At 42.1% G+C, this 22,132-nt stretch overlaps 1 pseudogene; it reads left to right on the forward strand.

Annotated features, from left to right (window-relative positions):
* The window catches only part of LOC101614351, a 143,064-nt pseudogene extending 121,766 nt beyond the window's left edge, over positions 1-21,298 (forward strand).
* The last annotated feature ends 834 nt before the right edge of the window (positions 21,299-22,132 follow it).

Genomic DNA, 22,132 nt, shown 5'->3' on the forward strand with positions numbered 1-22,132 from the left:
ATTTTTGGTTTGCCTTGTTCTTCTTTTTCCAAGGCTTTAAGGCAAAGCATTAGGTCATTTACTTGCGACCTTTCTAATTTCTTAATATAGGCACTTAAGGCTATAAATTTACCTCTTAGAACTGCCTTCATTGTGTCCCAGAGATTTTGGTATGTTGTGTTCTCATTATCATTTGACTGTATATATTTTTTGATTTCCTTTTTGATTTCTTCATTGACCCACTCATCATTTAGTAGTGTATTGTTTAGTTTCCATGATTTTGTGTATGCTCTATAGCCTTTCTTGCTACTGATTTGTAGTTTAATTCCATTGTGGTCAGATAGAATGCAAGGAATTATTTCAATTTTCCTGAATTTGTTAAGATTTGCTTTGTGTCCTAATATATGGTCTATTTTAGAGAATGTTCCATGTGCTGCTGAAAAGAATGTATATTCTGCAGCCTTTGGATGAAATGTCCTGTATATATCTGTTAGGTCCATTCCTTCTATGACCTCATTTAGTCCAGATGCCTCTCTGTTTATTCTTTCCCTGGATGACCTGTCAATTGATGAGAGTGGGGTGTTAAAGTCACCCACCACCACTATGTTTGGTGTTATCTGTGACCTTAGTTCTAATAGTGTTTGTTTGACGAATTTGGGAGCCCCCATGTTAGGTGCATATATGTTTAGGATTGTAATGTCCTCCTGTTGGAGTGTGCCCTTAATCAGTATAAAGTGACCTTCCTTATCTTTCTTGACTAACGTCGGACTAAAGTCTACCCTGTCTGATATTAGGATAGCAACCCCTGCTTGTTTTCTAGGCCCATTTGCTTGAAACACCGTCTTCCAACCTTTTACCCTAAGATAATGTCTATCCTTTGTAGAAAGGTGAGTTTCTTGGAGACAACAAATTGTAGGATCCTGCTTTTTAACCCAGTCGGCAAATCTATGTCTTTTCGTTGGGGCATTGAGACCGTTGATATTAAGAGATATTATTGAAAGGTGTGTATTTATGTTTGCCATTTTTGTGTGTGTGTGTATTTCTGGTTCTACCTGTGCTCTCTTCTGTTAACTGGTATTTGAGTATAGCTTGTTTTTTCTAGGTTCCTTATATGTGTGCTTTTCCTTTTGTTCAGCATGGAGGATTCTATCAAGTATTTTCTGTAGAGCTGGTTTTGTCCTCAAATACTCCTTTAACCTGCTTTTGTCATGGAATGTCTTTATTTCTCCATCTATTTGAATGGATAACTTTGCAGGATAAAGTAACCTTGGTTGACAGTTGTTATCTTTCAGAACTTGGAATATATCACTCCAAGCCCTTCTGGCTTTAAAAGTTTGTGTTGAATAATCTGTTGTAATCCTGATGGGCTTGCTTTTGTAGGTAACTTGATTTTTCTCTCTAACTGCTTTCAATATTTTTTCTTTGGTGTGTGTGTTTGGAAGTTTAATTATAATATGGCGTGGAGAGGTTCTTTCTGGGTTTTGTCTGGCTGGGGTTTTAAAGGCTTTCTGTATCTGTATTGGCACCTCTTTCCCAATTTGCAGGAAATTTTCCTCTATGATTTTGTTGAAGATGCCTACTATGCCTCTGGAGTGGAGTTCTTCTCCTTCTACTATGCCCTGAATTCTTATATTGGATCTTTTCATAGTGTCCCGAATATCTTGAAATTCCCACTCATATTTTTCTATAAGTTTGTCTTTCTCTTTGTTGGACTGCATTAGGTCTGCCACCTGGTCTTCTAGCTTAGATATTCTGTCCTCTCCCTCATCCATCCTACTGGTGAGATTTTCTACAGAGTTTTTTATTTCATTAACTGTGTTCTTCATTGCTAGTAATTCTGACTGGTTTTTCTTTATTATTTCTATTTCCCTATTTATGTCTTGTATTTCCTTCTTTATTTCATTAAATTGGTGTCCTGCCTCTTCTTTGATTCCTTTGATTTCCTCTTTGATTTCTTCTTTGATTGTTTTCATGTGTTCTTTGACCTCTTTGAACATATTTACAATCATTCTTTTGAACTCTTTCCTAGGCATTTCCTCTAACTCTTTCTCACTGGAGGACATTTCTGATGCATTAATACTTTTAGGTGGATTTATATCGTCTTGCTTTTTAGTGTTTCTTGTGTTATAATGTATATATTTTTGCATCTTGGATTAAGTTAATGCTTGGATTTTCTAGCTAGCTGTGTATTCTTAGCTGTATCAATTGATTTGATGTAATATATTTTCAGGGTAGGACCTTAAGGTATTAGGTGTGGCACTTAAGACTCTCAGAGTATCTACAAAGATGTTCTTAGGGGTTGAGTTTCCCTGCTATAGGAGTATTCAAGCAGGTTGAGTGGAATAAAATACAGGTAGATTCTAAAATTTAACTAAACACTGTACACATTCAATCAAAAACAGCCCCGAGTATGTATGCAAGAGTAGTTATTATAATGACCAGATCCTCTATCAACAAAGAGGTTTAGATTTCTGGTCTGTTGAGGGATCCAAGTCAGCTTGTGACCAAGTGAGACCCTTCCCTGGTGCAATCCCAGTTACCTTGGGTGATTTTGGTCTCAGTCAAGTTGCTGCCTGGATCGTCGGGCTGCTGTTCTGATTTCTGGAGCTGGGCACTTGCTTTTCATACGGGGCAAACTGAGCCGCTGCTGCTGCCTCTGCTGCTGCTGTAGCTGCCACTGCTGAAGCCACCACTGCTGCTGAAGCTGCTGCTGCTGTGTCCACTGCCGCTGCTCCCCCTGAAGCTGCTGCTGCGGGATCTGCCGCTGCTGCCGCTCCTGGGTCTGCTGCTGCTAGGGCCGCTGGTACCGGTGCTGGAGCTGCTGATGTTGCTCCCGAACTCTGCTCCTGCTTGGGTCCCGTTGTCAGCCCAAGTTGGCGTGGCTGGTCCCGGGCCGCTGCTCTGTTCGCTGGAGCTGGGCTCAGGCGGTGGGGGAGGGGAGGGAGCCGCGGCTGCTCTGGTTGTCTCGCTGTTCCACGTGTTCTTCTACCTCGCGGTCTTCTCCTCCGCTGCTCGCTGCCGCTCTCCCCTCACGTTTCCAGAGTTGCGGAGAGCGCGGTGTGAGGGGAAAATCCCGCACCTGGCTTTTCCTGTGGCTCGAGCCGAGTCTGGCGGTTTTCTGCTGCGCCGCGGTTGCAGCGGTTGGCCAAGCTGCCGGAGCCGCTTTTCCCGCCTGTGCGGGCTCTGGATGCTCTATAACTCTTCTACTTCTACACTACTGCTTCAATTTCCTATACACCTCACTTTTTAGTAAAAGTGTGTATTTTGCTGAGTTTTTTGGGTCTTTTTCCCCCCTAGGCTGCTTTGGCGTGGTACCTACGTCGCCATCTTAACCGGAAGCTCCACAAGTTCCTTCTTGTCTTAAGATGTAACCTGGGATTCTTTCCCACAGCTACAGTGGTCTCTGTGTGCCTGAGCAGCTAAATCGGGAAAATGTATTCCTTGACATTGATTTCAAGCAGAAATCCCCTCTGGAGGCACTTTCTGACCAGGCACTCTGACTTCAAATGGACCTGCCATTTTTATATCCTAGAGTCTTTGTTATGTTGTGTTTTACCACCATGAGACTTTCCCCATTATCCTAGAGCAGAGTGTGATGCTTCTTTTTAATTACCCTCATTTCTTTAACAAATGCCTCCACTTTGCCCCTGCCTTGATGCACTCACATTTCCTTACCAGACAGCACACCTTGCCCATCTACTTCATTGACTACTCCCACTCACTGTAAACTTGGCTGAGAGCAGATAGCATGTAGTTGCCTAAGCAGAGCAAGACCTGGAGCTGGAACCAGAACCTGGCTAAAACCATAAGGCCAGCAATCTGGCAGTCCACTTCTTCCAGTAAGATCTCTCCTTTTAAAAGCTCCACAACTTCCAGTTAGGAGTGGTGGCACGTGCCTTTAATCCCAGCCCTTGGAAGGCAGAGGTAGGAGGATCACTGAGAGTTCAAGGCCACCCTGAGACTATATAGTGAGTTCCAGGTCAGCTTGGACTAGAGTGAGACTCAACCTTGAAAAACCAAAAAAAGTTTCACAACTTCCCAAAACATCACTGCCAGCTAGAAAACAAGTGCTCAAACACATGAGTCAATGGGGAGCATCTCATACCCAAATCATGACAGTGACTTTCCAAACTGTCATCATCAAAAAAGACAGTGTGGGGCTGCAGAGATGGCTTAGCTGTTAAGCACTTGCCCATGAAGCCTAAATACTCTGGTTCAAGGCTCAATTCCCCAGGACCCACGTTAGCCAGATGCCCAAGGGGGTGCACACATCTCGAGTTCCTTTGCAGTGGCTGAAGAACTTGGCACACTCATTCTCTCTCTCTATCTGCCTCTTTATGTCTATGCCTGATGCTCTCAAATAAGTAAATTAAAATAAACATTAAAAATATTCTTAAAAAGACAGTGTGTACATACTAATCGAATTTCAGTTGCTTCTGTGATTGAATTCATAACTTCCTAACTAAAAAGTAATCTCTAGGTTGATAAAAATATCTGAGATGATATATGATGAGGAACTAATAACCCAACATGTTTTAATTACCCCCCAATTTTGGTCACTTCTGCTCATCCTCCAGCCAATCGTTATTTATAACCTGAGTATTCGGTGATCCATAGTCATCTTATTTCCTTTGCATTTCCAATGACTAAACATCCAATGAGACTGGGCCAGGAGGTCTTATAACATTTCCTATAAAATACTGACTCTTTTTCCATAGCCACATAAATATGCCCGGAATTACATGTTAGGTTTTAGTCTATGCACTCTGTCCTCCTGGTACATGTCTTATATTAGCAGAGGAATAGGCAAGCCTTTGAAATCCTGCTTAGCTGAAAGAACCCATTCTTACACACCTTACTTTGAAAACATAGAGCTTTTCATTGACAAGGAAGAATCTGTATACTTCTGGAATATTCCATGTCCAGGGATCTCATAGCCTGTTCCTGGTTGTGGTGGTTGGAACGTAAATATCGCTCATAGATGCAGGTGTCAAGTACTTAGTCCCCAGCTGGTGGTGGTATTCTGAAATGCTGTGGAACCTTTAAGAGATGGAGCCTTGCTGAAATGAGTGTGTCCCTGCAGCTTATAGATTAATGCTCTCTGTGTTCTTGCTCTTCCTCCTTCCTCCCTACTGATGTGCTGCTGATGTGGTGCTGTTTCCGACTCCTGTCATGCTTTCCCCTCTGTAATGGACTCTACCCTTTCCTTCCTTAATGTGCTTCTAGTTGGGCATTTTGTCCCAGCAATGAAAAAGTAACTGGTTCTATACTTGTTGGGCCCTGAAAGGCCCAGGCATGAGGCCTAGTGGAACTTCCTGAGCCTAGCTAAAGTTTGGAGACCTGTCTCTGGTCAGCTATGACTCAGCAAGATGCCTAATGGCTTCTAGCCTGCTACATCCGCGTGGCGATTGTAATTACCATTTCAATAGTTAAGTTTACTATTGGCCCTTACCTCTTCCTGCATCCTAAAATCCCCACCTTCATCCCCAACATGATATAGGCAACTGCTCAGAGTAATAAAGCGAGTTGCTTCTGTGAGTTCCTGCATTGAAAAGACTCCTGACTCAGTGTGGTTTTTCTCCAGTGGCCAGGAGAGGTTTCTGAGTCGTCCGACACTCATCATCCCCTCAACCCCTAGGGAGGAACCAGCAGGCCTGGTCCTTCCCTCGTCACTACCTGACCGGGAAGGAGCCCGACATATACTAACTAATTGCATATTGTTGTACAGTATATAATTCCATAGTCTTCCCTTATTGGCTCAAAAACATTTCTTCAAACAGACTATTCTTAGGTAAATGAAAGTAATTTAGGGACTGTGGTGATTTGATTCAGGTATCTCCCATAATAAGAACCCAGCTGATGGCAACTGGAAATTAATGTTTCCTGGAGGTGGTGTATTGTTGGGGGTGGGCTTATGGCTGTTATAGCCAGTTTCCCCTTGCCAGTGTTTGGCACACTGTCCTGTTGCTATAGTCCACCTGATGTTGGCCAGGGGGTGATGTACACCCTCTGCTCATGCCATCGTTTTCCCTGACATCATGAGCTCCCCCCACCCCTGATATTGTAAGACAAAATAAACTTCTTCTTTCCCACAAGCTGCTCTTGTTTGGGTGATTTTTGCCAGCAATGCAAACCTGACTGCAACAGTAAAGTGGTACCAAGGACTAGGATTGCTGCTAGACACCTGACTGGTGGCTTTAGCCTTTTGGAGCTGATTTTCAAGAGGAAAGTGGAAGGATTTGAAAACTTGGCTTAAGAGACACCTTGCAGTGTTGTAAGTACAACTTGATGGACTATTCTGGTCAGAGTTGAAAGACCTGAATACACTAAGAACTATGGACTGTGAGGTTCGGTTTATGAGGGTGAAAAAGAGTTTTGCTTGGACTGGGCTGGCAGTTTGTATGAAAACTTGCTGTTGTGCCCATGTCCTGAGAAGTTGTGCAGGTTGCTTTGCATAGAAATTAACTGGTGTGAGTAAAGAGATATGGCATAGAAAGAAAATTCTTTGGGTGAACTGTTGCCTGTTCAGCTGCAATTGAAAGATTATAACCTTTGAGATTGAGCCAGCTGACATGCGCTGGGGCAACAGAAAGAATGTAGACTCTTTTGAAGATGTCTGAGTGCTCAACAAGTGTCTTGTTCTTCAAAGTCTGTTTTATTCCCCCTGGATTAACAAATTGGCACCCTACCTGGTATTGTGGAATATAAGAAATGCAGGAAAGAGAGGTTCATTGTGTTTGCAATATGGTTTTGTGTTTGGGAAATGGCTATGGTCAGTGTGAATCAGGTTTTCTGGTTGCCTCCATGGAGACCCCATGGAGCCATGAGGATGAACTGTAGATTGCAGTGGAGACCCAGTGGAGATGCCAAGACCACAAGATGGCTGCCAAGGAAAGCTATGGGCCCTGGATGAAGTTTTCCAGGGCTGTGACTAGCCTAGCTGGAGGGGTGGATCTAGGACTCCAGAGACTTGTTGCTAGCTCAAATTATTGGACTTGGAGACTTGTCACTGGCTAGAGTCGTTTTACTTGAAGGTACAGAGTTTGATGTTTGCCTTGTTTAAATCTTGTATTTATTGAATATTTCTTTGCTATGCCCAAAGGCATCTTTTGCAGTGTGAATTTTTATTCTGTGCCATTATGTTTTTTTTTTTTTTTTTTTTTTTTTTTGCAGGGGGGATATTTTGGTATTATGGCTCAATTAAAAGATCTTGGACGACTATGGGGATGTATGAGTATCATTGGACTTGATAAAAACTATGGGGACTTTTAATGTTGAACTGAATGCATTGTATTTTATATCATGTATGGATATCAATTTATGGGGACCAGTGGTAGAATGTGGTGATTTGATTCAGGCATTCCCCCATAAATTTAGGTATCCTGGATGCTAGGTCCCCAGCTGATGGCAATTGGAAATTATAGCCTCTGGGGACAGTGTATTGTTGGGGGTGGGCTTATGGGTATTATAGCCAGTTTTATCTTGGCAGTGTTTGGCACACTGTCCTGTTGCTATGGTCTACCTTATGTTGGCCAGGGGCTGATATCCACCCTCTGGTCATGTTATTGTTTTCCCTGCCATCATGGAGCTCCCCCCTCAAGCCTGTAAGCAAAAATAAACTTATTTTTTCCCCACAAACTGCTCGTGGTTGGGTGATTTCTACCAGCAATGTGAAGCTGACTGCAACAGGACCCAGGTAAAGAATGTTTATTTATTCTGTTAGATATTTTAGATTACTAAGTTTGGGCTAATTTGTGAGAATAATTGCTGCTACAACAACTATATAAATATGTGGAAGTATCTCTGAAACCAGGTACTGTAAAGAGATGAAAGGTCTTGGAGGCTAACAGTATGAAAATATCAAGTATCATAAATAGATTATATGTAGATAGCTGGAGGACTTTGAGGAGCTGATAATGAGGCCTTAGAGGACAAGTATAAAGAGTCATCATTATTGGTAGAAAGTTTAATGACATTGCTACAGTAAGTCATTAAAAAGGAGAAACTATGGCTAATAAATCAAGATATTCTCCACATTTCCCAATTTCTTTCCTCTTACAGTAACATGAAAAACATAACAGATAACTGAAAGGAAAGATTTTAAGGAAATAAGAGACAATATTCAATGGTTTTGAAAATGCCAAATCTGCTCCAGGTGGTGAGCAGTGGTGCAATTAAGAGATGATTTTTGATCCATAAGGCATTCAACATCTGTGTGTGTGTGTGTGTGTGTTTGTGTGTGTGTGTGTGTGTGTGGACATGCATGTGACTCCACATGTACAAGGAGATCAGAGAACAACGTCCAGCTGTCTGTCCTCCCCCCTTCCTCCTGGCTTCAGACAGGGTCTCTCTCTTCCTGTCTGCCATTGGCTATGTCAGGCTAGCTCACACTTGAGTTTCTGACATTTTCCTGACTCACCTATAGATGAACACAGGGATGACAAATGTGTATGCTGCGACGTCCAACATTACATGGTTTCTGGGGATCCAAACTTGGGTCATCAAGTGTGAACTTTTAGCCATGTGCCATCCCCCAGCTCAGCGTTCAGTATTTCTTGAAATGCAAATATAAACTATTTTCATGCAGAAGCAAGGGTAATTGAAAGTATGGTATCATGAGCCAAGAGGACAGAGCAAGGCAAGAATTATTTCCAGGCAAGGGCAAGACTGAATCCTAGTAAAGAAACTCTTGACATTTGTGTATTTGGACTCATTAATGCCTGTGAACTTCCCTTTTCCATCCTTTCAGAGTAACTTTACCACTTACCTTAGGGCTAACCCACCAGTGTATGCTAGGGGTGAGGAGAATAGATCATGTCTCATAAGTCTCCAGCTCAAAAGAAGCTATATTATAGCAGATGAGCTCAGGAACTCCAGGTAGTTTCTTAGATCTAGATGATTATGTAGATGAAATTCTAAATTTTGATCTAGTATATGAAATGACATTTTGGGGGCAGTCACCATGAGAGTTGTACATACTTTACAGGTAGAAAATATGTGAGCTATCATGGAACAGAGAGTCAGAGGCAATGATCCTCCCCAATTGTCTCAAAGAGGTGATATCTTTCCACACTGGGTATGACTGACTTTTGTAATTGATGGAATATTGTGGAAGTCACAGGGTGTTTACTGAAGCTACATAATAAATTTCACAACAGTTTCTGTCTATTCCCTTGTTTCCCTTGCTATGGAAGTCAGCTGCCAGAACATGATACTTTTCGAGCAGCCCTAGGAAGAAGGTCATATGGCAGGGAATATAAGCTTTCTATCAACAACCAGTAAGTAATGGAAAATCCTGATGCCAATAGTGAAGCAAGTATACCATCTTTAAAATGGGGTTTCTAGGCATGCCAAGCTTATGGGTGTCACAGCCCTAGCAAGAACCTCAGTTGTTGCACCTTGAGAGCCCCCAAGCCAGAACCGTGCTGACAGCTGACAGCCACCACCGCATTTCTCATCTATGGAGATGAAGAGATAAGAAATGTTTGTTGTTTAAGAACAGTGTTTAGGAGTAATTTTTCACATAACCATCTAGATAGCAAATAAAATCTTACAATCAGAAAAGAGTATGGCCAGTATAGGTGAAGCATTTCAAGAAGAACTGATGATAGAAGATGAATCTGAAGACTGGTTTAGATTATAGCTATAATCTACAGTCAGGAAGTTAGAGTTCAATGTAAGCAATTCAGTGCTGCTAAAGAATATTAAGCATACATATAATGCACTGAGGAAGAAGAGTAAAAAAGACAAATTTAATTGCATGTTTGTTAGCTCTAGAACACTGATTTGGATGAAATTCTGAATTTTGCACTGGTATGATATGAAAAGAAGTTTTAGGGGTCACCATGGAAAACTCATTTAGAAAATATTTATTTGTACTTGAGATAACTTATGAAGAGTTACAACATATCTCTTTTATAGAATTTGCATTTCGTTGTTCATGACAACAGCAAGAAATCACACTAAAACAAGATAAATATGGATTGTGACTATTTGAGATGTAAATCAACCAAGTGGGAACAGAAGCAGTGGCATTAAGGGATAGGGCTGGATGGAGAAGAAAGCCCTGTGAGGATTGTCAGATGTAAGCTTAGATCTTCAGGAAGAGAAAGTGGTAAACAGGAGAAAGTAGGTAACTGTATTCAGACATGTTGAAAAGTTCTGAGGAAATAATCTGACAAAATTGTAAAAGAAGAGGACAAGTGTGGTTAGAGCTATGTGAGCAAAGAGGAAATGAGATGAACTAAGACTGGAGAAGTCATTCCATAAGAATTAATTCCCATCATGCTTCCAAGGCCATGGAGCGGATTTTGACTTGAATGCAAATGTGATGAATAATCACGGAAAGGTTTTTCTCAGATAAATATTGAAGTCTGGGTTGCATTTAAGATTATGATAGGATGCTGTATTAAGAGTGATTGGTGTAAAGTACTTTTATATTCATACTTTCTAACTTGAAGAGGCTAGCAGAAGAGACAGGTAGAGCAGCTAGGAGTTTTTACATCAGCATCAGTGTGGGCTAGACAGATAGCCTGGATCTGTCCATTTAGAGAGAAGGAGGCATGGCCCATTTTAGACAGCTGTAAAAGTTGCTGTGAGATGGGGTTGGGAGAGGGTCCAGTGAACTGCACCATGTTCTTTTGACCTTCGGAATTAATGGAATGGTTATTATCTTTTTTGCATAAAGATTTACAGGACAAATGCTGGGTGGGGCAGATGTTGAGGCTGTGGGTAGGAGAGCCAGGATTTACCTTTCCTTCTCTCTTCTCCAGCAACGGAAGAGCCAGACCACTGCTGTGCAGCTCAGGAACTCGCCTGATGGTAGGAAGGCTCTTATTTGGAGTCCCCTGGGGGGTGAATCTCATGACTGGAGATGTGTGGACCGTAGTATTGATCCTGGAGGGAGAACTATGCTCACGGCATGGATCTTTCTGTCTAAATCAATGTCACATAATTCACTGAGGCAAGAATTTCAATTGAGTTCAATAGTATTAGTGAGCAACTTTTGTGAACCTTGCACTGAGGTAGACATTTAGGGCAAGGAAGAGAGCTTATAAGACCCATCGTCCCCCTGTCAGGGCTCTAAAGTGTTATGGGGAAACACAGTGGTGATGGGAGCCCAAGGCACCTCTACACCAGCAGCAGCAGGAACCCTCTCCCCAGTCACCTGTCATTCTGCTGGTCAGGGCCCTACTGGAAACTTCAGTAAGAACAGGGACTGCCAGCGGCGAGGAATGAGGGGATGATGTGGGGAACTGAAACAGGCCAGGCTTGTAAGGGCCCAGGGCTGTATCCTCCTTGTTCCAGAGCCATTTCCCTTCTGTGGTGGTTTAATTCAGGTGTCCCCCATAAACTTGGGTGTTCTGAATGCTAGGTTCCCAGCTGACGGAGATTTGGGAATTAATGACTCCTGGAGGGAGTGTATTTTTGGGGGCCGGCTTATGGGTATTAAAGCCAGTTTCCCCATGCCAGTGTTTGGCACACTCTCCTGCTATGGTCCACCTTATGTTGGCCAGGGGGTGATGTCCACCCTCTGCTCATGCCATCGTTTTCCCCTGCCATCGTGGAGCTTCCCCTCAAGCCTGTAAACCAAAATAAAACTCTTTTTCCCAGAAGCTGCTCTTGATTGGGTGATTTCTACCAGCAATGCGAACTGGACTGCAACACCTTCTTATATTTCTATTGTATAAGCAATGCCAGGCACCATGCTTTCTGTACCCTATAAGTACAGGAGAAAGAGAAGAGGACGGGGCATGAGCTTGACAAGTTGTCTCTAGGACAGTGGTCAGGAAGTTCAAGTATGAGAGTCCTCCCTCATCCTATCCCTGATGACAGTGCATACTAGAGCCCTAGCCTGGGCACCCACATTTCTACCCTGCTATGCCATTGCCCTTCCAAGATGTACCCCGACTCCTCCTTTTAGAGGACTGGTGAGATGAAGTTGAGCCGTTACTGGGTCAAAGATGAGGACTAGGTACAACCATGACTTGAACTCCTCTCCCCACATTCTGCATTATGTACATGGTCTCCGTCCCCCAGGCATTTATATGCCTTCACTGATTCTTACCTCTTCACAGTTGCTCAAAGTAATAGATTTGTGCCACCCTTCCATGTGTTTATGCTGAAAGTTTCATTTCACATCCTTGTTTCACTTGAAGTATTATATATCAAGCAATATTTGGTTTAAGGAAAGCTAGACTAAAAAGGTATGTGCTCAGCAAAAAGGAAATTGCCCTGTGGAAATATTTTTTCTTCTAAGGCCACTCTTTACAAATTTTGTAAGGCTATAAAAGAAAAACTACTTAGAAATCTGGAAGGACAATTAAATTGACAACATAAAGTCATGACCAATTTTGTTCTCTTTTCCAGTGGAAATCTATACTAAGGAATTTTTAACCCTAAAGAACTTTATTCCTTCCCCCTATTACATTTTAGTCCTTGTTCATTCTTGGATCTTTTTTTACTGCCATCAAGTCAAAAATTATTTCTCTTCATAAATTCAACTTCCATCCCCATCATCTCTTCTAATCTCATTTTACCCTATACTTAGCTATTCTTAATAAAGTTCATAACCCAGTATATGTATATGCATTATTGTATACGTACAGGTGAAACAAGCATATATCTACGCCACAATGGGGGAGAAAGGACTCATACTGATGGCTCTATAAACACTTTTACCTCTCGTAATTTCTTTTACCTTCCTACCTCAGTATTGCCTTTACATTTTATTTATCTCCTGAACTGAGGTACTATGCTTAATTTTAACATTCTCATTTCTGGTTTGTAGTTTTTAAAAGACTGAAAATCACACAGTTATGAGCATACAGCTTCTTGCCATGGAGTTTTTAATGCCACTGGGGAGTTGCAGGAGTTTTCAAGGTGGATGGGAGACACAGGCCCTGTCATTGTTCCCTGAGGAGGTCACAGAACAGCCTTCTGTGGAGAAAGAGAGCAGGCTCTCCTGGGCAAGATCTATTAGTTCAGTACTTATTTCCACTTATTTTCTCCCCACCCCATGCTAAATACAGGTATAGAGTAATATGTTTTATATATGTTGTAAACATGTGTGTGAAATTTTGAAGAAAAGTAGCAAATGGATCAGTTATATAACTGCAATCTGGGTTAAGAAATAAAACACAGTGTGTTCTATAAAAGTACCCTTTTTCTTACATCCCAGAACATTCTACCTTCCCCTCAAGGGTAACCGATAGCATGAATTTTATATTTATAATCTACTCTTACTTTTGTAGAATTTTATTGCCTACAAATTGGCAGATGCTCCAGGGCACAGTGACACTCTTCTTAATGAGATTCCCTCTGCAGAGGGCTTGGGCTCTACCAGGGCCATCTGCTTTCAGAGTGCATCAGGCCTTTGAGAGGGTTTTTTAAAATGATTTTTTATTTATTTTTTAAGAGAGAGATAAAGTGGGAGGGAGGGAGGAAGAGATGGAGAGAGACAGACAGACAGACAGACAGAAAATGGGTGCGTCAGGGCCTCCAACCATTGCAAATGAACTCCAGATGTATGTGCCACCTTGTGCATCTGTGTTACGTGGGTACTGGGGAATCAAACTTGGGTCCTTAAGCTTTGCAGGCAAGTGCCTTAACCATTAAGCCATCTCTCCAGACTATGAGCAGGCTTTTGTGTCTTTATGTAGCTCTTCTACCTAGTCTCAATAGGACACTTGGCTCTATATGAGTCAATGCATCAATTCTAGAGTGGAATTACTTCATAGTTGGTGTAACAGGATGAATACTGTGATATGAAGGAACCTGGGTGGGGAAGCATCTTGTAAAAGAGGACATTGTGGAGGTTTGAGGATTGAAGGGAGCAAGAACAGACAAGCCATGATGCCTCTAAGAAACTGCAAACATTCTTCCTCTGCATCCTTCTTTCTTTGGACTGCCAGGTCTTGTGAATGCAACAGTGTCTTGAAAGTTGAGTGATATTCCTTTTTTTCCTAGCCAGAAAAGCAAGGCAAGCCTAAAGAAGGGCAGAAACTGATAGCATGTCAGCATGAACATCATTTACAAATCCTCTTAGGAACTTTCTGCTACAGTCTTTTACAAGTGGATGTTCTGTTTACTATTAATTATGTGCATACTTGTCACAGACCTTCCACTTGCTGTGTGAGGCTGTCCTGGTCAGAGCCTGACCTCACTCTACTCAGGCCCAGCAGCTTGCTTATATCTGCTATGTACCCATCTGTCTTGTCTCAAGAAGTGCACCATGAACTTAGAGAGTCAAGATCTAACCTTCTGAAAAGTCAATTTGCTTTAATAATGGCTCATTAATGCCTACTGCATCTGGCATGACACTAATTGTGAAATATGAAATGGATAGGATGTATACATGTTTATCAGGAAACATGTATGAGTTCTTTAAATGTAATAAAAATGCTGGTTAAGGGACAGATCAGTCAATGAGAAACAAATGAACTATGGTATGTATATTCAGTAGAATGCTATAAATTAATAAATTTCCATTTACTTAAATGTATCTATATAGATATATTAGTCATAATGCTAACTGAGACAAAAGCACATTTTTACCTTTTATTAATTTTGGCCTACAAACATGTGAAAATATTTATAATGATAGTGATAATATTAATAATACCAAAATAACAATAGCTAATATTATATAGAACATAATCTGGGATCATGAAAATACTATTGTATCCTCTTCTCCCAGTAACCGTATGAGTTGTTCTGTCAGTTACTTTCTCATTGCTGGGACAAAATACCTGAATAGAAGCAGTTTATGGAAGAAAAATGGTTTAAGTCTGCTTACAATTCCAGAGCATAGGGTCCATTATGGTGGGCAGAGCATGAGCTGGACAGTCTTTCTCCACTCACCCACCCATGGGGAAGGTAGACTAGAGGGCCTTGAGATGATGTTCATCATTGGCTCACAAAAAAACTTCAAATTGAAAAAGAAAGCACTGATTTTCCTACTCTGCACATACAACATTGTAGGGGTGAAAATAAAAACCTGGCACAGCTAAGAATCAGAAAAAGTGATCTAAGTTGAATACTGGCTGAAAATGAGTCAAGGAATGGGAATGAGAATGGAAGATTTTCTCCAAGATATTTCTGCCATAGAATAGTAGTATCCTACAGATATAGAAATAGTCCAGGGACAGAATCCAAAACCTTCTATTACTTCAACTCAACTCACCAAGTTATATCCCAAGAAATAGTAAACTAGGAAATTCTTAAAGGTTGAATGAAGATATGAGCAGAGTTCTTACATCCAGAATGCTCCACTCTTTCTCCAATGCTAGTTGCTGCGCATTAGGAATATCTATACCTCAGCAGCCACCCTGCCAGGGAGTTAAGGCTCAAGTTGGAAGTAGATAGCAGGTCCAGCGTCAGGAATGCCCCACCAACGTTTTCTTCACCTCAGAGAACACAGCTGCTGAGGTCTCAGATTGGGTCCTTGGTGGGAACTTCCAGATGCTTGAGATGTTCACAGACATGGCAGCACTTGGGTCTCTAGCCTCAGACACCAAAGAAAACCCAAGATAAAAATGTAGGCACCTAAAGAGTGCCAGGACACCTCAAGAGTCACTAAGAATGGGGTAAGGTGGGAGCCATGCTGCCCAGGAGAAGTTAGCAAAGCATGTGATCTATCTTTTGTGATAGAAGGAACAGACTTACCCCCCCCCCAAAAAAAAAAAAACATTCAGAAAGAGTAATGCCAAGTCAATGGCTTCTCAGGCTTCTCAGTGTCCTGTAGCTGACTTCATATATGGAAGGAGAGCTAGTGCAAGAACTAGGTCCATGCCACTCTGCCTAGAAGTACACTGCTGTGATTTCAGGCTTCTCTCTGCCCAAGTAGAGGAAAGTGATGCATGCCATACCCTGTAAGTCACTAAGAAGGTCTCTGTGGCTATTATCTTTGTAGGGACAAGTAGACTGGAGGCTGCAATAGAAGACTCAGGAAAATTATGAAATCTAAGAATCAAAAATGATGTTTCTGAAAAAATCTACACCAAAAACTATGATTCTGCATCTCCTTTAATGCCTACCAGCAAGCCTATATTTCTAGTCAGTCTCTGGACCAAAGATACCAAGGGTCTCAGAGCACTCTTACCTGTCCTGAGTATCTTTCTGGATGTCAGACTTCTACTCAACCTGAAAAAGTCATTTGTATTCATTCCTTAGAAGAAATTATCAGTTTAGTCACAGAAAATCTACTAATCCTTACATTAGCAAATCCTCTCTTTTACACAGCCAATGTTTATTCTTTCCAAATAAATTGGTGTTTTGGTTCTTATTGAATAGCTACTCAGCTTCTAAAAGGTGAATAAGATCATGGACGTAGTTGAGGGCAGGAGCCATTCTTGATCCTTTTATCTACACCAGATTACATGCTTTTGCTGCTTAGTTTTTTTTCATGTTGTTGTCATACTCTCAAACTCTATTTTAAAGTCTACTATAAAATAATAGGCTTATTGAAAGTGAGAAAATTGAATAAAGACGCAATTGCAAGAGCAGGTTCAACCAGGCTTTTCTTTACTCCTTGCACACCTGTAAACAGGTGAGATTACAAAGCCAGAAATTCTCCGCTTTGACTGCAAGAATAGGAAGATACCAAGTGGCTTTATAAATCACAGACAAAAAGTGGAAGTTTCAGAGTGATTAAGTAAGATCTCCACAATGTGAGAACCCTGTAAATATGAGTCTTGTGGTGGAAGACAGAGCCTCTTGTTTTCCTTTTGGATCTGGAGATGAGCCTTGTTCCTCGCCCCTCAGTTTAGCTTAAGTGCAAAGCAGCACAGTTCAGCACTTGCCTGTCCTGCTCATGCTCTAGAACAGTGAGGAGTCCATGATGCTCAGGTCTCTGCGTAGGCTGGGGTGACATCAGTTAAGCTTCTGTGGCATTGTGTACTTACCTGGCTAAAACAAGCAACTCCTGCTAACTGGACCTGATTACAGGTTACCTTTCTGCCCATCTATGTCCATGGTGGACAGCATTACCAACTGTCCTGGGTTAGTGGTGGATGTGCCTCAGTATGTGTGTAGCTATCTTGGCTGTATGATTGCTACATATTATGAACCCAGAGTAGGGTGGGGATAAAATTATTTTTTTCTTTCTATTCTTCCTTCCCATATAGGAGAAAGCTTAGGGGAAGAAAAGTAGAGAAAAAAGCATAACAAAGAAGGAAGGGGGCAAAAGGTGTGATATTTTAGGTTTGAACAAGATCTTCAAGTAGTGTGTGGGCAATTTTGCTATTTGAAGTATAGTGGATTGAAAGCTACAGCTTTGATAGTTGATCAAAGAGAAAACCAAAGCCAGCTCTCTCATCCCATGACAATCCAGCTCTGAAGGGGCTCAGGACAGGAATATTTTTCTTTTAAAAAGTGAGCCTTCCACTTATAATAGCAACTGGTGACCAATGGACACAGATCAGGGTAGCCATTGGTTGGTGTATGCATGCGATCAAGGATGGAGGAAGGGACTTTGCTTTCATGGATACTGAATTATTGAGGGAAGAGACTGGGAACAGTGTAGATAATATCTAGAAGTCTACTATGACAATCTGGTAAGTAATTGTAAGAGGCAACTATTTCTCCCCATTGAGTGGATGTTATAAGATCAGAAGTCTCTACAGATTTTATTCAAGGACCTGGATTGGTGATATCATTGCTCAGCACAATGTTCTTTGTAGCCATGTTCATTGTAAAGATTCACACTACCTGTGCTTATAATAAAATAGAGAGAAGAGCTGGGTAAGAAGTAAGTGGACAGGAAGCAAAACAATGAAGAGAAAAAAAGAATGTGAGAAGGACTAGAAGTGTCTTTTCTATCTACTTTCATTCCTCACCCCCCATATCCAATCATGCACAAACCCTAATGTCAGCCCTATCTCCTAGTATGATAAGGCATACCAGTGGCTTTATTTTTTTCTTGATTATTCGAGGTAGGTTCTCACTCTAGCTCAGGCTGATCTGGAAATGACTCTGTAGTCTCAGGGTGGACTCGAATTCATGGCAGCCCTCCTACCTCTGCCTCCTGAGTGCTGGGATTAAAGGCGTGCGCCACCACACCCAGCACCAGTGGCATTTTGGCAAAAGAGTTCAAAGGCTTTTCTTTGAGAATAGAGCCAATATCTACATAATTGTCATCAGGCATGACATTGTCCTCTCTGGAGAAGTAGACCCAGGGACTTCTCTACCTGTGCTTTATGACATTGTATATGATTATATCCTTGCTGCAAATAGCTTGGCCATGCAGAAGAAAAACACACATGGTCTTCTATAGGGGTATCTGCAATTCACCATCCTAAGGGGGTTCTGGGCCTACCATGACATGACTTTGTCACTCTATATGTTCCACTGATGATCAAGCAGTCTCCAAGGCATAAAGCAGGTCCACATTCTCATTCACTTTCCTGTTACCTGCATCAAAGCCCTTGAAACAGTTTTGGATTGAATGGAACAGCTGCAAAGCTTTTTGGGGAGGTTGACCAGACTAAGCAAAGATACAATAGGGATCCATTAGAAGTTGTGAGAGCATTTACTTGTAGCCTTGAACTGACAAAACCCTGCTTAGAGTTACCAAGAATCATAACTTATAGATTGTGTTGGAATGCAGATAAGGGAGGAACGTTATAGAACCTCTGGCTGGTCTCTGCTTTGGTCTTCCTGTCGCCAGAACAGGATGGCCTTTGACAATTTGGCTGAGTGAGCCATGTGACTCACTGAGGTAGAAGACCCACAGTGGTTGCTTCAGGACCCCTAGTGGAAGTACAAGCACTCACACGAGTTCACCTACCTCAGGCAACATTCCCAAGCCTCAGAGGACTGGCTTACAACAAAACCCACACTTCTGTCTTTATTTGCTGCCAATCTTCAATAAAAGCAATTTGATGTAACTTGGTTTGGGGTGTTCTGTCTCACTGGATGCAGACATGTTAGCAGCTAGGGTGCACTGAACCTTCTTCACAAAAGAGACACAAAAGCACCCGGGGAGCCACCAGCAGTCTTCCCCAGAGGTCCAGGGGGTGAGGGTGGCTTAGTTCAACCTGACTCATTCCAGTCCTTCTGCTCTGGCCTACATCTCATGTCATGAACCTAGAAAGGTATGATTTTGTTTCTGAAAAGAGCAAACAAAACTGAAAATTTTCTCTTAAGAGCATATTTAGTTTCACTTGATTCTCCTAACTTGAAACTCAAGGCTGTTACCAACAAAGGAGAATCTAGGACTAGAGAACTGAGGAAATGTGACTTCTAAGCCACTGGTACATCCTGTGAGCCCATGAGCAAAAGAAATCTCAGAAGGGTTCTAGATTTAAAACTCTCAATGACATGCCAGGCGTAGTGGCATAAATCTTTAATCCCAGCACTCTGGAGGCAGAGATAGGAAGGTTGCTGTGAGTTCAAGGCCAGTCTGAAACTACAGAGTGAGTTGCAGGTCAGCAGAGATGAGAGTGGGACCTTACCTCAAAGCTTTTTTTTGTTGTTTGTTTTTGTTTTTGTTTTGCAATGGGTTTGCCATCAGAATTCAAGTGTGAAAGCCACAACTAACTGAAGCCAGAATAGGAAAGGAAAAGACTCATATCAAAACCATCATCACTGGCCACATAGACATAGGCAAGTCTATCACTACTGGCCATCTGATCTACAAATGTGGTGGGTTTGATAAGAGAACCACTGAGAAATTTGAGAAGGAGGCTGAGAGATGGGCAACAGCTCCTTTAAATATGCCCGGGTCTTGGACAAACCAAAAGCCAAGCATGAGCGTAGTATCACTATTGACATCTTCCCATGGAAATTTGAGACCAGCAAACGCTATGAGACTATTATTGATGTTCCAGGACACAGAGACTTTATCAAAAATTTGATTACAGGCACTTCTCAGGCTGACTGTGCACTTCTGAGTTTTGCTGCTGATATTGGTGAATTTGAAGCTGGTATTTCCAAGAATGGGCAGACCAGAGGCAGGTTCTTCTGGTTTCCACACTGGTGTGAAACAAGTAGTTGTTGGTGTCAACAAAATGGATTCCACGAAGCTACTCTTCAGCCAGAAGAGATGCAAGGAAATTGTTAACAAAATGGATTCCACCAAGCTACTCTTCAGCCAGACGAGATGCAAGGAAACTGTTAACAAAGTGGATTCCACGAAGCTACTCTTCAGCCAGAAGAGATGCAAGGAAACTGTTAACAAAGTGGATTCCACGAAGCTACTCTTCAGCCAGAAGAGATGCAAGGAAATTGTTAACAAAGTGGATTCCACCAAGCTACTCTTCAGCAAGAAGAGATGCAAGGAAACTGTTAACAAAGTGGATTCCACCAAGCTACTCTTCAGCCAGAAGAGATGCAAAGAAACTGTTAACAAAGTGGATTCCACCAAGCTACTCTTCAGCCAGAAGAGATGCAAAGAAACTGTTAACAAAGTGGATTCCACCAAGCTACTCTTCAGCCAGAAGAGATGCAAGGAAACTGTTAAGGAAGTCATCAGGTGCATTAAGAAAATCGTCTGCAACCCTAACACAGTAGCATTTGTACCAATTTCTGGTTGGAATGGTGACAACATGTTGGAGCCAAATGCAAATATGCCATGGGTCAAGGGATGCAAAGTCACCTGCAAAGATGGCACTGCCAGTGGAACCACAATGCTAGAAGCTGTGGATTGCATCCTACCATCTACTCATCTAGGTGACCAGTCTCTGTCTGCCCCTTCAGGATGCCTGTAAAATTTGAGGTATTGGAACTGTCCTTGTGGGTCGAGTAGAGACTGGTGTTCTTAAATCTGGCATGGTGGTTACCTTTGCTCCAGTCAATGCCACAACTGAAGTCAAGTCTGTTGAAATGCACCACGAGGCTCTGAGTGAATCTTTCCCTGGAGACAAGGTGGGCTTCAATGTGAAAAATGTGTCTGTCAAAGATGTTTGCTGTGGCAATATTGCTGGTGACAGTAAAAATGATGCACCAATGGAGACAGCTGCTCAGGTGATTACCCTGAGCCACCCAGGCCAAATAAATGCTGGCTATGGCCCTGGGCTGGACTTTCACACAGCTTACATAGCTTGCAAGTTTGCTAGCTGAAAGAAAAGATTGATGGTTGTTCTGGTGGGAAGCTGGAAGACGGACCCAACTTCTTGAAATCTGGCAATGCTGCCATCATTGACACGGTTCCCTGCAAGCCCACGTGTGTAGAGAGCTCCTCTGACTACCTCATCTTGGTCGTATTGCTCTTTGTGATATGAGGCAGACTGCTGTGGGTATCGTCTAAGCTGTGAACAAGAAGACTGCAGGAGCTGGCAAGGTCACCAAGTCTGCTCAGAACGCTTAGAAGGCTCAATGACTATTACCCCAGCGCCTGCCACCCCAGTCTTTGTCAGTGGTAGAAGAACGGTCTCAGAACTGTTTGTCTCAATTGACCATTTAAGTTTAATAGTAAAAGACTGCATAATGATAACAATGCATTGTGAAACCTTCAGAAGTAAAAGAGAATGAGAATGTCCTGTGCACCGTGTGTGTGTGTGTGTGTGTGTGTGTGTGTGTGTGTGTGTGTGTGTATTAGTAGTAGTAGTTTTAAGTTATTAGCTGATAAAATCAGTACTTTTTAATGGAAACAATTTGAACAAAACCTGTCACAGAATTTTGAGACCCATTAAAACATTAAAATCTCAATGGCTAGCATTAAATTACCCAGCAAGTCATATTTGGCTTCCAGATCTTCTGTCTTAAGAGAGTCCTGGGTTAAGTTGCTCAGAGAGGGTGTACATACGCAGGGAGACCAGAAAGTGACCACCTAAACCTAGATGGGAGCGTAGTTCAGGGAGGAGTCTCTCTCCACTTCAATCTATTCCAAGCTCAGTTTCCCTTTTTCTTTTGTTTTGTTTTTAATATATTTTAAATTTTATTTATTTGAGAAAGACAGGGAGAGAGAGAAAAAGAGTCAGAGAGAGAGAATGGGTGCTTCAGGGCACCCAGCTGCTGCAAATGAACTCTAGATGCATGCACCACTTTGTGCATCTGGCTTATGTGGGTCCTGGGGAGTTGAACCTGGGTCCTTTGGCTTTACAGCCAAACACCTCAACTGCTAAGCCACCTCTCCAGCTCCTGTTTCCCTTTTTCTATCTCATGACCACATCTGAAATACAGGAGAGCAAGACACAAGTGAGCTCTTATCCTT

The sequence above is a fragment of the Jaculus jaculus genome, chromosome 12 (genome assembly GCF_020740685.1).
Source record: "Jaculus jaculus isolate mJacJac1 chromosome 12, mJacJac1.mat.Y.cur, whole genome shotgun sequence".
In the NCBI taxonomy this organism is placed as follows: Eukaryota; Metazoa; Chordata; class Mammalia; order Rodentia; family Dipodidae; genus Jaculus; species Jaculus jaculus.